Source organism: Acinonyx jubatus, chromosome E1, assembly GCF_027475565.1.
Source record: "Acinonyx jubatus isolate Ajub_Pintada_27869175 chromosome E1, VMU_Ajub_asm_v1.0, whole genome shotgun sequence".
In the NCBI taxonomy this organism is placed as follows: Eukaryota; Metazoa; Chordata; class Mammalia; order Carnivora; family Felidae; genus Acinonyx; species Acinonyx jubatus.
This window is the reverse complement of record NC_069397.1, coordinates 55520003-55533887: the sequence shown is the minus strand read 5'-3', so window position 1 is coordinate 55533887 and position 13885 is coordinate 55520003. Positions and strand designations below refer to the sequence as shown.

At 54.9% G+C, this 13885-nt stretch overlaps 1 protein-coding gene across 3 annotated transcripts in view; it reads right to left on the bottom strand.

Annotated features, from left to right (window-relative positions):
- The window catches only part of MGAT5B (alpha-1,6-mannosylglycoprotein 6-beta-N-acetylglucosaminyltransferase B), a 70120-nt gene that overhangs the window by 26654 nt on the left and 29581 nt on the right, over positions 1–13885 (bottom strand). The window lies entirely within an intron of this gene.

Genomic DNA, 13885 nt, shown 5'->3' with positions numbered 1-13885 from the left:
CCCTGCAGGACACAAGGAGGCATTTAGATCGCTCATTCAGTAAGTCTGTACTGAGCCCCTGAGCCAAGCCTGGCATGGAAAAGCCCCCCTTTCTGTGGGGACCCCACAGCAGCCACCCACCTCCCCTGGAGTCCCACCTCCCTTGGATGCGTGGTCCAGGAGACCTCCCACTGAGCCCCTTCAGGGATCCACATGAAGAGCAGACTCAGGCAGGGTAGGGGAGGAGCTTTGACAAGGTCACGGCTCATCGATGGCAAAAGGCCACGACTGATGAGCTCTCTGGGCACATCTCGGGCTCCTAGAGCCAATTCAAGCCAGGTGGAAAAGTACCAGCCTGGACGTCTTTGCGTTCTCTTTGCTCATGCTCTGCCGGCCACCATCAGAAGCTGGGGAGGGGGGCGCTGTGTACATTCTCCCCAGCGTACGTTGTCCCCTGCACACACTGACAGAAGCTGCGCCTTTTCAATGCCGTTTATGGTAACTGATGACAAGGCCATGATGGAAAGGTGTCAGGGGAGGCTGTGTGTGACGGGGATTGGGGACATCAGGGGTCGGCTGCGTCCTGCAGAAAAGGGCAGCAGGAGGCGGGGTGGGGGGGGTCTTTCCCTGTGCCTGCTCCCCACCAGCCGGTGCACCCCAGCCTCACCCAGCTTCCCCTGCTAAGCGTCGAGAGGAGAATGCAAAAATCAAACACCCAGCGTCTGTCTCATTTCTTATCTATACACGTAACAGTGGCCGAGGGTCCCCTCCCCGACTCGACCAGCTCCCGTGTGACTCCCCTCTCCAACTGGACCACCACACGGGACTCTCAAACCCAGGACTTCTAAGGCAGGGCAGCCTTTGTCAGCTTTTGCCGTTATTGTTGAAATAACCCGGAATGAGCACAGACCGCAGGGGTCTGGAGCCATCACAGGAAACGGCTCCCACAGCCTGGAGACTTCATGAAATATTTGGTGGTATTTTTACGTAGGGAGCAGATTTTCGCCTTCTACTCCCCAGGATACCTCTGTCGTTTCCTTTCAAGCACGGGCTTTCTCTCGCCCTCTGCCCCCCCCCCACCCTCCCCCCCCAAAAAACTCCTCCAGTAAAACTGATGCTCCAGAAAGAAGCATCATTTTTGTGCCGGGCTGCAGCAGATACCTAGAGAGAGACACCACCTCCCTCCCCCGATTCCCTGCACTCAATGGGGAGCCACGGACAGAAGGACAAGACGACGAACCCCCTATCCCTTCCTTGCAGAAACCAGGAAGGGGGTGGCTTCTCCTCCCACAGGAATCGGGGCCTGGGAAAGTCAATTAACAACCCTAAAGTACAAACTGTAGGTGGGTCCAGTCGCTGCTACAGGCACTGTAAGAAGATTACTTCCCCACGTTGCATTTGTGGTTGGTTTCTAGGCAACGTGTCCCTCTGTGGCCACACGTGGTGCCAACAAAGTCACGGGGGCTTCCTTTGGTTGCCCGAACCCCGACCACAGCCGTGGCCCCTGCCCCAAACACCTCGGCCGCCGAGAGGCCAGCTGAGCCACACACAGCTCTCCCCTGGGAGAATGGCTCCGCACTGACGTTCTAAGGCGCGAGCCCTCATCATCTTTGTCCCTTGACGGGGCTGACATTTTGAACAAGGAACCATTCTGCACGGTCTCAGCTTATTAATTCATTTAAATCCTTTCATCTAGGAGATCAGACTCATTCTTCTCCTGCTCCCCTCTTTCTAGGCTAGGAAAACAGAGAGGTTTAGTAATTTAGCCAGGGTTGCACAGCCAGGAGGCTGTGAAGCTGGGATTGGGACCCAGGCAGTGGGGCTTCAGAGCCCTCCCCCTCCCCCCACTCCCACCCGCTAAGCTCTCCTGCGTCTCCAGCACGGTGGCGTGGCGGATGGTCGGACCACAAAGACATCCCCGAAACCCGAGCCCCGGCTGCCAGCAGAGATTGGGCTCCAGTCCCAGTTCTGTTGCTAACCTCGGGGGAGTCATAAGCCTCTAGGAATTTCGTTTTTCTCCTCGGGAAAAGACAAATAAAAATGCCTCCCTCCCAGGGTTCCTGGTAGGATCAACCGAGGCGTGGTGAGTGAGCGTTCTGCTACGTATCGTTTCTTCTTGTCAGCATCTGCCTTCTGCACTTGTGGGTCCGGCAACTCCTTCCTGAACCACACGCAGCCCCCTCGCTCAAGGCCCGTCATTTCTCACCTCGCATCTTGAGGTCATCTCCTCTCTGCTCAGTGTCCCTCCAGTCTTGTCTCTTTCCTAGAGAGATCTTTCCACACTGTAAACCCGGTTCCAATCCCTCCCAGAAGACTTCTCGCTTCCCGGCCCTTGCGTCCTCCTCCTCCAGGAAGTCTTCCTTGGATGCCGCGCCCCTGTGCTCCCCCACCCCTTGCTTCAACCCCCGCCACTCTGCACTGTCCTGAGTCACCTCCTTCCAACCGGGCCCGTGAGGATAGGCCCAGGCATCTTTGAAAGCCCAGAGCTGGGACAGCATCTGGCCCGATAAGCCCCTGCTGTGTTCAGGAAGGAATAAACAAACCAATGAATCCGGTGAACCCTTAGGCTGAAAATCTGGCCAAGGAAAGTCTGTCTGGAGAGAGGTGCCGGGTGAGGGGAGACAGGTGTCTCAGAGGGGTAAGAAACACCCTGCTCTTCTGAGGAGTGAGCAAGTGTCCTGGGACACCCCGGGACCCACACTAGTGGACCTCTGTGCCCTGCAAGTGTGCAAGCCATCCCGCAGGAAGGAGAGGAAGAGAGACAAGCTGGCCCAGAGACTGCAGACCGCCTCCCAGGAGGAGTTAACATGGGGCCGCTCCGTCTCCCCGGCCCTTTCTAGAAAACAAGAGTTTTCGATTTAAAGAGACTTCACTGGAGATAAGTGTGGCTGCTCATTGCTCTGGTCACAGGGACTCAGAGCCCGCCCAGAGGACAGCGGAGAGGGTCAGCCCCGCCTGGGGGTTGGGGGAGGACTGTGGTTTCATCACTTGTCAGTTAAGTTCGCCTTTATGGGCAATTTTATGCTACGTGGTCGGTCGGAGCAAGGGTTGGTCGGTTGGGGAAGCACGGGGGCGGGGCATCCAAGGAAGACTTCCTGGAGGAGGAGGACGCAAGGGCCGGGAAGCGAGAAGTCTTCTGGGAGGGACTGGAACAGGGTTTACAGTGTAGAAAGATCTCTCTAGAATAGAGACAAGACTGGAGGGACACTGAGCGGCGAGGAATTGAAAACCGCTGCCTCCTCACAGCCTTTCAGCCAAAGGTGCCCACGGAGGCTCGGCCGGGCAACGCCACCTTCCACGCGGGCTCCTCAAAAGGCGCCTGCCCAGATGTTTCCTCGTTTCCAATGCAAGTTCCCGATTCCTCTTCGGACTTTTAGCCCGGGGCTGTGTCGGGGGTGGGGTGGCTGAGGGGAGGTCGAGGAGCCTCCCCACCCCCAGTGCACCCGTGGGGTCCCTCCCGACCCGGGTCAGTCTATTAGGGGAGGCAGCACCTGCCCATGCAGGGACATGACACCATCCACTCAGCACCTCTGGTCTGCACACTACCGTCCACAATGCTTCAGGAGGATGGGGGAGTCTACACGGAATTGCCCAACTGGGTGCCTGGATTATATTTCTAAATGGCCCCGGGCCACCTGAGCCGGGAGCCTGGATACCGGATGAAAGGGGCACAGGGATCAAGGGAATGGAGCTTTTCCACGGCTCGCCTGGTGATCCTGGGGCCCCCACACCCAAGCCGAATTAATCCACCCTGCAGGGGGGAGGCGGTGGAGGGGTCAGGGTTTAATGGGGACAGAATTTCAGTTTGGGGAAACGAAAAAGTCCTGGGGAGGGATGGCAGTAATGGCCGTATAACCTTGTGAACGCACGTAATACCGAACCATATACTTCAAAATGGTTAGGAGAACAAATTTTGTTATGTGTATTTTACTATAATTAAACCGTTCACACTCAAGGGACCACGCGTGCCCAGCCCCACAAGGACGTGCCGGGCCCTCTGCCTCCCAGAGGTGCCCGTGTCCCCACCTTCCCCAGCTCCCCCAGACTCCCAGCTGGCTGTAACGCAGGGGTGCAGCACATATTCGCAGGAGGGGAGACTCAGTAGGCGAAACAGAGGGGCGGGGTGGGGGTGGGGGGGGAAACAATGTATGCCCAATTGAAAAAAAAAAAAAAAAATCCTCAGCTGGGAATCGAAATGCTGAGCTCTGGCTCCGTGGAAAGCGCTCCTGGGCGTGAGCTCCAGCACCAACGTGCCCGGTGACCTTGCACAGACCTCAGATCGTCCTGGCGTCCGCCTTCCGTCCCAGAACGTGGTGCTCGGACTGATCTCCACGATCCCTTCTGGGCTAAAAATTCTCTGGTTTTATTTCTCCCTGTGCCTTTGGTCTGTGGCTGGAAATAATCTCTCCAGGTAGTGCTTACATTCTGGAACAGACTATCCTCCCTCCCTCTCTTCTCTGTGTGGGAAGGACCTAATTAAAAAGAATTCTCACCAAGTGCTCAGAGATCTTTGGCTCCCGGTGCTAGGCGCACCCAGGTAACTTCTGCTTTTCCAGACCCATCTCATTGCTGGGAGCACACCGGCCGGGGCCGCCCAGGACTGTTCCGCCTCCCAGGGGACCTGCGATCCCTCCTACCCCATCCAGTACCCGCCTCCTGGGCACTATGGTGTTGCCCCCCTGTCTCTCTAGGTCTAGGTCCACGGCCTGTTTCTAGGGCAGGCCCCTGCCTCTTCCCAAGAGCAAAGGAGGCAGAGAGAAAGGACCCCAGAGAGTTAACAGGACATCTAATGAACTGCTTTAGAAGGAAGGTCAGGACCACCAAAGAGAAAGAATTCTATCGTTCTGCGGCATTTTCTTCTCTGGCCCAGGACCGGCTCAAGAGCAGCCAGAACTAAAGGCAGAAAAGGAGCAAGGGCCAGAAGGTTCTAAAAGAGAAACACAGGAAGCAGCAACCCCCGCCCCGCCCCCCGCCCTGGGCATTAGGACCACTGTCCAGAGCTGATGCTTTCTTCCCCAGCACGACTTCCTATTTAAGCGAACAGCTAAGAATAGTGCCACCGCTCCCAGGAGAGCGGGATGAAACCACGGATTCCTTCCTCCAGTTCCCGGGGGGTCAGAACGGGAACACGTCACACGTCCCTCTGGCTGTTCCCTGCCTCCTTCCTTGCAGACAGGCCCCAATTTATATAACGAATGTCTGTCTGTAAATGCACAAAGCAAGCGTCTCTCGTCTAAGCTGTGCCTTAAAGGTAGCAGGATGGTGGTTCCCAGGCCCGGCGCAGGTTATAACCACTGAGATTCCCGGATGCCCAGGCCCAGAGGGGCTGCCTCATCACTCCGGGGTGGGGCCGGGCTTTGGGATGTTGGGTTCCTGGTCCCCGGGTGAGTCTTGTGTGCCAGGGGCTCTCACGATCCTATCCTGTTCCACAAAGCTTTCTCGGGGGCCTTGAGGGCACAAGATGGGTAAGCCGCTGTTCTCAACACGGTTAGCACAAACCCCGTGGGAGACGTGGGTTGAAGGAGAGACGAGGTCCCGGGGCGCTGCACGTGCACGGCTAGGGGCCCTGGGTCACTGGGGAATAGCTTGGGAAAGACGAGTCCGGCTCCCAGGAAAAGGCCTCCCTTTCACCTAAGCTCCTTTAGGAGCTCAGAGAAAGCTGGAAGGACCACAGGGGGTCATTTGTACCACACTACACTTCTGCCGGCTTCTGCGGGAATAAACGAGTCCCAGGCCGGCCGAGCCCCGGTTCTGAGGCCGGAGCAGCGGGGTTTCCTCCATTCGGTGGGGGCTTCAGCCTCCACTGCCCACCTACTCGCTCTCCAGCCGCCACATGACAAGATCTCCTCTGTCTCTGTACTTGGTATGGAGAGGACACTGGACCCCACCTCCCTTTACGAGCACCCGGGGCCCCCAGGCTAGGCTTCCTCCCAGGAACAAATCTCGCCTTGTTCACCTTGTTCACGAGCCTCAGGAGGCAGCCTCTGCCTCATTTCTCACCTCACTCCCCGTGGCCCTGCCCACCCCACCAGGGTTGCACAGACCTTGCCTGAGAGCCTACAATTTCCTTTCAAGGTCTCCTCCTTTGCGGCCCTCTGGCCCAGCGGGGACCAGGCCGGAGCTGGGAAAGGTGACTCAGCCGCTGCATGCGTGCGGTCTGGTTTATCAGCCCGTGTCGAGAGTTGGTCAGATTCGTAAGAAACAGACTCCCACTCCCTGTGGCTCAGTGCAGCACGGAGCAGGAGGCGCGGGCGGCCCTTGTAAGCAACCGTCTCTCCTGGACCCTGAGGAAGGATGCAGGGCGGAGGCCAGCGCAGCTCAGGGCTCCGCGGCAGAGGTCCCCCACCTTGCATGGCGCTCAGCGGCACTGACCCCATCCCACCGCACCGGAGATTAAAATGCCTCGTTGGAATCCAAGGAAAGGGAAGGAAACAGGAGAGGGGAGAGTGGATGGAGTTTCTTTAGCAGAGATTAATCGTCTGCCTCTCAAGCCTCCGCGAGGAACGGGCAGCAAAGAGAAACAGCCACCGTTTACAGGAGTCCGATAAGTGCCAAACAGATGCCAGATGGGCTCGCCCTTCCCGTTTCTAATTTACGTACTTTATACGTTATAAAATGTCTCAAGCATCTGGAAGATTCTAGAAAATAATATAACGATACGACAAATCCTTCTATTCCCACTTCCCAGCCTTGTCAAGTCGTCACATTTTGCCACCTTTGGTTCAAATCTGTCCCCACCCCCACCCCCCCCCCCCCGGGGATAACACGCCGCAAATCCGTGTGGAGCCCTGGGGTGTGTCTGTCTTGTCCGCTGTCCTCACGTTTCCTGCCCTCCACCTCACCCCCTGCCACCTCCTGCTCTCTCCCCCTTCCTCGGGGGGCCATCCCCGGGGGGCCACCAGGCACCACACTCTCCCTATCCTGTGTCTTCAACTGCTCCCTTTTTGGCCTCCGTCGCACGAGCACTTAAACGTGCCTATGCTCTCCCACCTCGAGAGGTAAGCGAGCAGACCTCCCGTTACGGGGTGAATCGTGTTCCCCCAAAAGGTGTTGAAGTCCTAACCCCCCCCCTCCCCGATACCCAGGAATGTGACCTCATTTGCAAACAGGGTCTTTGCGGATGATTGAGGGAGGGACGTTAGGGTTGGGCCCTAATTCGACATGAGAACTTGGACACAGAGACAGACACACACGGCGGGGAAGGCGGCGTGAAGGCACAGGAGGAGACGGTCACCTGCGAGCTGAGGCACACCTGAGGCCACCAGAAGGTGGCCGAGTCCCGACGCAGCTTCTCACAGCCTCGGAAGGAGCCAGCCCACTGGCCCCGGGACTTCCACAACCGGGGCGCCGTGGCCTCCACCACCATGAGACAGTAAGTCACCCAGTTTCACAACACTTTGTCTTGGCAGCCCCCGGGGAAGCTGCGTTTCTGCTGTCGCCTGCCTCCTGGCCTCTCCTCCCCTCGCAGCGAGGCTCCTCCAAGAGGCTTCATGTCTGCTTCCTCACCAGCCCCCTCCTCCTCCAACCCACCCACGTCTGCCGTTCATCCCCGCAACTCAACCACCTGGGTCTTTGTAGGGTCAACAAGGACGGCCACGCGGCCAAATTCAGTCTCCTTCTCACTTTCGGTGAGCATCTCACATCACTGGCCACACCCTCCTTCTAGAAGCATCTTCTTTCTCTATTGGTGCCCATGGCTCCGGACCCTCCCGGCCACACCTCAGTCTCCTCTGGCAGCACGTCTTTCTCCAAGAGGACTTTCGCTGTTACTGTTCCTTAAGGTTTTGTGCTCAGGCCTTTCCTCCCATCACTTGGCAGGGGACGGTAGAACCCTCCACCCGGTGGCTGCTTTGAGCAGGCTAGTTCGGCCTAGTTCAGGCCAGTCTGAGCCAGTCACGGCCAGTCACGCCCTGAGGCCTGCCTCACCTGGCTCCCAGAGCGTTGGGCTGTGCGAGGGGGGCCGAGATGTGGCCCCCGCCTCCCTCCTTCTCTGGGGATCCTCCCCGGTATTTCCCTGGAACAACGCTGCTCCAACAAAAAGGCCAGGAGACTGATTTCCACGGGGTCCCCCTGCTTGACGGCCGAGAGTTTTCACTTCCTGTCCTCCTTATTTAAACATTCTCCTCTCAAGCTTTCATCATTTGCCAGTTAAGTCAACTAATTTTCTACTAAACCCGATTTCACTCATGGATGGAGGAAGAGCTCAGCAATTTTTCCCATGCCATGTACTATTAATGGTGCTTGAAATTATGCAAATAAAATTAATGAGCACCGCCGATTCTGGGCAGGCAAGCAGGGAAAGGCTTAATTTAAAATGCCCACTGTGGGGGCGCCTGGGTGGCTCAGTCGGTTGAGCGTGGGACTCCTGATCTAGGCTCAAGTCATGATCCCACGGTTGGTGGGTTCCAGCCCCGCGTGGATCCCTGCGTCGGGCTCTGCACTTTCGGTGCAGAGCCTGCTTGGGAACCTCTCTTCCCCTCTCTCTGCCCCTCCCCTGCTCCCTCGCTCTCACTCTCAAAGTAAATAAATAAACTTAAATAAGGAAATAAATAAAATATGGGGCGCCTGGGTGGCTCCGTCGGTTAAGCGGCCAACTTCGGCTCAGGTCATGAGCTCACGGTTGGTGGGTTCCAGCCCTGTGTCGGGCTCCGGCCTGGAGCCTGCTTCTGGATTGTGTCTCCTTCTCTCTTTCTCCCTCTCGGCCCCTCCCCTGCTTGTTTGCTTGTTTGCACACTCTCTCTCTCGAAAATAAATAAACAATAAATAAATAAATAAATAAATAAATAAATAAATAAAATGCGCACTGTGCACGGGGCATTCACGGGGATGAGTCGGGGCGTGGCCAACTGGAGGCTCTGGGCCCGCCTCTCCTTCCCTGGTGCGCGGTGGGCGTGGCCAGGGCCGTGCGAGCGTGCGCTGCTGGGCGCACTGTTCTTGCCCCCACACCAGCAGCAAAGCCAGATGTGGACTCTGTGCATTGCCCCCAAACATCACTCCAGTGAGCTGGTTAATTAAAACACCAAAACGTGAGAAGCAGAGAAAGGCGGCTCATCCGTCCAGCCTTGCTGCTCAGTCAGTGGCCAAGACATCTGCCACGAACATCTGTGAGCGAACCACGGTAACGGTCCAAGCGGCATCTTCGTCCCACTGCCTTCCCCACACCGGCCCTTTAGCCAGACCGGGGAGACGTTTCTGCCACAGGAGCCGAGCTGTGGCTCAGGATCCGGATTGCCTTCACATCTCCCTGACCTATTTTCAAGTCAACCTGGTGCTGCCTGCAGGGAATGGCTCCCTCCCGGATGATTCTCAGGACCCACAGCAACGCCGTGAGTGCATTCAATTGGATCTCTGCCCCTGACCCCTTGCCAGGCTCAAGTGCTCACCGTCTTGTTATGAGTTGCACCGTGTCCCCCCAAAATTCATGCTGGCCTTCTAATCCCTACTAACTCGGAATGTGCCTTTATTTGGAGACAGGGCCTTTGAAGAGGTAGTCAAGTTGAAATAAGGCCATTAGGATGGGTCCTAATCCAACAGGAATGGTGTCCATGTAAGAGGGAGAGATTTGGACACAGACATACAGAGAAAAGGCCACATGAAAATGAAAGCAGAGCTCGGGGTGACGCTTCACCAGCCAATGAGCGCCAGAGATCCCCAGCAAACCGCCAGTGGCCCCGGGACAGGTCTGTGACAGATTCTCCCTCACAGCCTCAGAAGGAACAGCCCTGTTCACATCTTGATCTAGGACCTCTCCAGAACTGAGAAACAACAGCTTGCCGTTGTCGAAGCCACTCAGTCTGTGGGGCTTTGTCACGGCAAATACGCAGTTGTGTCTACGTCCCCGCCGGAAGGAAAGGCCTGCATTTAGGTAGCGTTGGGTGGTCTTGGCAGAATGAGCTTCAGGAGCTCACAGCCCTGGCCTGCATCTGTCACAGGAGAAAAGTATATCCAAGAGAGGGCACAGTACCTGCCAGGTCAGCAGGCTCCCACCTGGAGGCGTGACAGGCCCCACTGTCTGGGCCACTTCCAAGGGATGCCTCCTTGGCCCACCCCTGCCACCAAGCATAGCGTGGGTGCTCTGGGGAGGAATCCAGGCCCTCGGGATGTACACTGGAGACACAGAGGGCAGTTCTCGTGAACAAGTCATGAAGGCCGGCTCGCACATTCTACAAAGTCCTAATCCCACAGCAGCCCAGACTGTGGGGGTGGGGGGCTCCAGGGGAGGCTTACAAAAACCACAGCCTCAATGTTTCCATTTCTCGACCTTCACTCCTCATTAGATCATCTGGGGAGCTTGGGAAATATAATAATGACACCCACCCCAGACTGATTAAATAGAGACACCAAGAGTGGGGCCCAAATGTTAGTATGTTTGCAGACGGTGACAGGGCCAGGGGGCGGGTGGAGGGTAAGAATCCCCACCTGAGATGTATTCCGACCATAGCTGATGCTGTTAATTTTGTAGACATAACCGGATTATGTCTCCTGGAGATGATAGTTTTTTTTTTTTTTATTCCTTTAGCTGTTTTGGAATTGTTTCTGATAACAGATTTAGAAAACCCCTTCATGAGACTGTTCCCTGAGGTGTCTGGGCTGTTGACACAACTCTGCCCTGAGCAAGAGCTTCTGCTCACACCTACCTCCCACGGGGGACCGAGGACAGAGCTATCTGGGCACAGCCTCGGGCCTGGCCATTTAACAAACTGCAAATCAGGAATGGAGCAACCTTTCCCTGGAGCCCCTGTTCCTGGGAATTTCAGATCCACAGGAGCCTGGCAGAAGGGGATGTGTTGGCAGGAAGATATGGAGTGCCTGTGGGGCATGTGAGTGTGTGTGTGTGTGTGTGTGTGTGTGTGTGTGCTTGCACATGTGTTTGCCTGTGTGTGGGTATGTGTAGGGATAGACATGTACGTGTGCATGCATGAGGTATGCACAGGGGCCGCACGCATGTGCACACACACGCACATGGGCATGCATATACGGTTATGCGCTGGGGCACGCATGCATGGGCACACGTGGGCATCATGTGGGTGCACGCATGTAGTGAACGAGCTGGCAGTAGGAGGTATTTCAGACCTTGGTACCTTACACAAGCGCCTCACTTTCAAGGCCTCCTGAGTGCAGTGAACCCCACCTGCACCGCGCTGGCCCTGGGATAAGCAATGGCAATAACTACAGGCTCAGTGCCAGGCCCAAGAGGTGGCCAGAGGAGGAAGTGCTCTGGGCAGGTAAGGACTCAGGGTGAAGGTTGAATGAGAAGACACCTCAGCCCAGGTTGAGAAGCAGAGTAACTGAGGTAAATTCCTATCTCTTACGCAGACTTGTCAAATACCTTCTCTCCCCTGGGGGGATGATTCGCTCAGGGTGGTTGATAGGCTGTCACAAATGCCTGGGAGAGGCCTGCCCATTCCCTCAGGGAGCAGTAAAGGAAGGAAGTTCTTATGTCTCTGGCCCCAGAAGATGCAGGGAGGAATCAAGCTGAACCCCATCTGATAAACGTGAATTCATCTAACCTTGAGGCAGGTCAAGGTGTCAGTAATGCTGATAGGATGCTTCACACTCACAGGGGACTTTGTGTGTGGCAGAGCCTGGGATGAGGGGTCCGGATAGCCCTCACCCCCTGGATTCTTCCCACTGTATCTTAGGGTCTCTGATGACCGAGGGGACAAGGGCCCCTAGACCCTTGCTTGCTGCTCTGCCCAAGGCAGGTCTGGCTTGTGGCTAACCACAACCCCTGCTTGTGCCATCCACAAACTGCCCAAGACTTCTTTGACTTTGCAGACACAGGCTCCCTTTTCTCTTTTCTTCACCTCACCCCCACCCTATCTGGCTTTCCTGCAGGAAGCTTCCAGGCCAGGCAAAGATGCCTCTTTTCATCATTTGCAAAAACATTAGCAGCATTTTGCTCCACAGTGTTGATGCATCTGAGTCCTCTGTTCAGAGGGAGCTGGAGGTGAGCAGCAGTGTGTGCTGGCGGGTGGTGAGTGGGCACACTCAGCTCTGAAGAGCCCTGCACAATGTGAACAGCTTGGTCTGACAACAAAGTGCCACCAGGGTGAGAGTCAGAGTGAGGGACATGCTGGTTCCCTCTCCCAGTGCTGAGTAGCTAGTCTGCAGGTTCAGCACCAGCACTCGGGGACAGCTCCCTGACCAGTTCCTTCCCACTCTGGTGACTGACCTCCTGCCAGATTTTGGCAGGGGCTGGGGGTAGGGGGGTTGAGGGGTAGGGGATGTGCTCCTCCCAGGTGACAACTCCTCCCCCAGAACCTGCTGCCCCCAACCTGGGATTGTGTTTCCCAGTGCTGCCACCCCATACAGCCCCTTCATTAGTCCCTGTCATCTTCTTTCTCCCCCTTCAAAGTGAACCCTATAGGTACTGTTCCTCTCTGAAGACACTTCACCTTCCCTAGGCCTACTGCAGACAAGTGCATCAGTCTAAAACAGTGACTCCAGCAGTGAATCACAAGCCACAGGAATAAAAACCTTCAAGCCACTAGGTCATTTATTGGCCTCCCAGCACAACCTGGTATCAGCCTCCTTCTCCCCATAATCCTCCATCCGTAGAGCTGGTCCTAGTACCACCCTCCGATCAAGGTCACACAGAGCCCTACTCGAGTTACTGGCAGACTCCAAGTTCAGGGGAAAACTGAGAGGATGAGTAGCTGCCCAAACCACGCTGACCTAAGATTGTCTATGGCTTTGTCCCCGCCAGTATCCTCCGTTCTCCAATGCTCCTGTGCTATAGAGCATCAGCATTTGTGGCCAGGACAAAGTGCTGATCAGAGACATCCAGAACCAATAGACCATCAAGATGGCGGGCAAGTTCTGGACAGGAATCACACGTTAGCTTGAAAACCACCTCAGAGTAAGTTAATAGGCTGATGAAGGAAAGCCGACGTGTAGCAACAACTCTGAGGCCTTCCTTAGTCATGCCCTGGGGCCAAGTTAGAACAGTCTCATCCAAATACCAATGAGAAAGAGGAAGAAAAAATCCAACCATAAATCCCTAACCATAAAGAGAAAAAAGATCGATGCTTTTGATTACATTAAATTAAGGCTTTCTGTTCCTTGGGGGGAAAAAAAGAAAAAATGACAGAGACAAGCCACAAATTTGGAGAAGATTTTTAAACAAATATAACTCACACAGGATTTATACCCACAATATACAAAGAACTCTGACAACTCAATAAGGAAAAGATAAACAACCCAGCAGAAAGGTGAGCAAATAACGTGTGTGGGCATTTCATCAAGGGGAAAGAAGGACCAACTTATGACAGAATGCTCAGCCTCGTTAGTTGTCACGGAAATGCAAGTTAAGAACATAACAAAATATCATGATACCACTCGACACCACCCTCAGTTAGGAAGTGATTACACTAGGTGTGGGTGAGAACACGGCCACTGAGAACCTCCAGTTGGTTGGGTGAAATCGGTGCCATCACTTTGGAAAACAGCTGGCATTATTTCACACCATTAGTCCCAATGATTGTGCACCTTAGTCCATCCCAAAGAGAAACTCAGTCTATACCATGACACAGGTTCCCCAGGTGACATGTATAAGAGTGTCTATCATAGCATCATTCAAGATAAGTTACAAAAGCAGGAAAAAGATGTCCAGTCAGCAAAAACTGATAAATAATTAAGGACCATCCACATAATGAAATATAGCAGTGAAAATTAGAAAAATAGAGCTACTTCATACAACATGGGTGAATCATCGAAACATAATAATGGGTGAAGAAAGCAAGTCTCAAACGTTACATACAGTAGATGCCATTTGCACAGAGCTCAAAGCAAAAGAAAAGTAAACCGTATGCTGTTTATGGATACATGACCATGTAAAAAATTAATTTGTTTTTTAAAAGCAAAGAAATGATAAACACAGAGTCCAAGTTGCAAGTTTCCTCTG